A 2,686-nucleotide genomic window follows, 5' to 3' on the forward strand; every position below is an offset into this window, starting at 1 on the left:
TTCCAATTAGTCTCTGCCTTAAGTTTGAGAAGTGGAATGATAAATAATGGAGCCTAAAGATTACAGAGTTCACTTAGACCAGAGGTCAGCAAAGTTGGATTTGTGTTTAGTTGTCCATTTCCCTTTATTCTGCTCTGCTTACTTGGTTGCGGGTTGGTTTTTCATATTAATAGCTAGACAGGCAAAATCTTTAGAAGTACAGCTTCTATATTAGAGTTTTCCAGAGAAACAGAATAGAGGAGGTAAATGGGTGTGTGTGTGTGTATAAAAAGATTTATTACAAGGGAGTGACTCATGAAATTATGGAGGCTGCAATTTCCCAAGATAGCCCTTCAGTGAACTGGAGACTCAGGAGATCTAATGTGTTGTTTCAATCCAAGTTGAAGGCCTGAGAAATAGGTTAGCTGATGGTGTAAGCTCCATTTTGAAAGCCAGCAGGCTCAAAACTGCGGAAGAGCCCATTTCAGTCTGAGTATAAGGACCAGAAAAGACCAGTTATACCAACTAAACCAAGTTTCCTCTTAGCCTTTTTGTTCTATTCAGGTCAATTGATTGGATGAGGTTCATTGTTTTGGGGAGGGCAATCTGCTTTACTAGGTCTACTGATTGAAATGTTAATCTCATCTAGGAACACCCTCACAGATACACCTAGAATAATACTTGGCCAAGTGTGTGTACACCTTGTGGCCCAGTTAAACTGACAAAATTAACCATCATAGCTGCTTGCTATTCCAGTTTTCACTGTGTAGAGGCATTTTACCTAGTAGCTATGCTTTGATATTCAATAAATGCAGTATATGAAAAACAGCAGTTCTCAATATTTATTCCTAGCAAGGATTTTTCTCATTTTGCCTCTACAGACTGTCCCTCTCTTAATGCTGGATAGGGTAGTTTTCTGGGAGTACCTCAAGGCACCAACTGCCTAGAAATAATGATAGTTAATGTTTATTTAGTGCTTACTATGAGCCATTAATGTTCTAAGTGTTTTTATATAGATTAACTTATTTTAATTTTAAAACATTACTATGACATACATACTATTACAATTTCATTTTATAGGCTAGGAAACTGAGATAGAGATCAAAGAGAGGTTCTCGAGAAAGATCTAAGAGACAATATAAAAAAGTTATACACTAACCTCAGAGAGGGACCTACGTGGAGTGATAGGCCAGACCTCTTTCTTAAACAGAGGTAGATACAGAAGGACAAATGGCCTTTATACATATCCTGTGATTCCAGCTGCTTAACATTAGTTGTTTTGTTTTTTAAATTACAGTTCCACTGGCTTGATACTTGGTAGAAAATTGCCCTAGATATTATCAAATAGATTAGTCTTAGATTTCGGTGATGGTGTGAGCTTGTCTTTTTTTCTGTCTTCATGGGTGTTTTTAAAGGCAAGCTAAGAAAAGTGAAGCTTAGGGCTTGTTAGCCAGAAATCCTTTTATATTTCACTTTTTAGGTAAGCCTGAATAAAGCTCTGCATAAACAGAAACTAGATCTCTGGTCTATTCTTGCCAAACTCGAGACTTCCTAACGGATTTTGCCATTTTGTAAGTAGTTTGGCAACAGAAATACTTAGAACATTGTGGTGTTTCTCAATAACTTTGTTTTTCTTCAAAATTTTTTTCTATTCACAATATATTTTAAAGATACAGAAAGATTAACTAAAAATTGTAAGAATATAGATTAGGTGGGGGAAAAACAAGTAATATCTTCAAATGTATTTTATGTAAAAAGTTGTCACATGTGAAGAAACTGATCACCTGGAGAAGCTATTCATTGGAGGAAACAGCAAGTAATGGAGGGTGTTCTTTGTACACATACACACACTAATCTATTTTTGTTAAGATTTGGAAGCCAGCTGAAGAGCAAATTGTTAAGAGTGTGCTATCAAAGAACCAAGATCTCTGAGATAAGGGACAGGGTCCCAGCATTTGCAGGTTTAAGGAGCTCCATAGACAATATCCCTAGTTAATAAAACTGCTATTTAGAGAATATCTGAGTTGGGACCTAAAAGAATGCAGTTTTGGTACATGGCAGTTTTTGAATTTAAGTTTTCTGAGCTAAAGCTACTCTGATGACAGGATTCAGAGTATAGCTGTGGAAGTGGAGTGGAAATTAAAGTGATGAGAGTTCCAAGTTGAAGGGCAAGATGTGGTAAGACTTCCAGTGGGAGGACGACGTTGATCAAAGTCCGTAAGCAGTGGAAGACTGTGAAGCCTTGGGGAAGCAAGGATTAGATGGTGTCACAGCGGGAAGGCACGCCCATTTATAATTGCACCAAATTAAAATACCTAGGAAAACACTTAACCAAGGAGGTAAAAGATCTGTATTCTGGAAAACATAAAAGATTGAAAGAAAGATAACAAATGGAAAGATACTCCGTGTTCAAAGATTGGAAGAACAAATGTGTTAATATGCCCATACTATCCAAAGCAATCTACAGATTTAATGCAGTCACTATCAAAATACCAATAGCATTTTTCACAAAACTAGAACCAATAGGGGCGCCTGGGTGGCTTAGTCGGTTAAGTGTCCGTCTTTCGCTTAGGTCATGATCTCGCAGTTTGTGGGTTCGAGCCCCACATCGGGCTCTGTGATGACTGCCAGCTCAGATCCTGGAGCCTGTTTCAGAGTCTGTGTCTCCCTCTCTCTCTGCCCCTCCCCTGCTCACGCTGTCTCTCTC

Source organism: Hyaena hyaena, unplaced genomic scaffold (genome assembly GCF_003009895.1).
Source record: "Hyaena hyaena isolate Hyena2069 unplaced genomic scaffold, ASM300989v1 scaffold_398, whole genome shotgun sequence".
Lineage (NCBI taxonomy): Eukaryota > Metazoa > Chordata > Mammalia > Carnivora > Hyaenidae > Hyaena > Hyaena hyaena.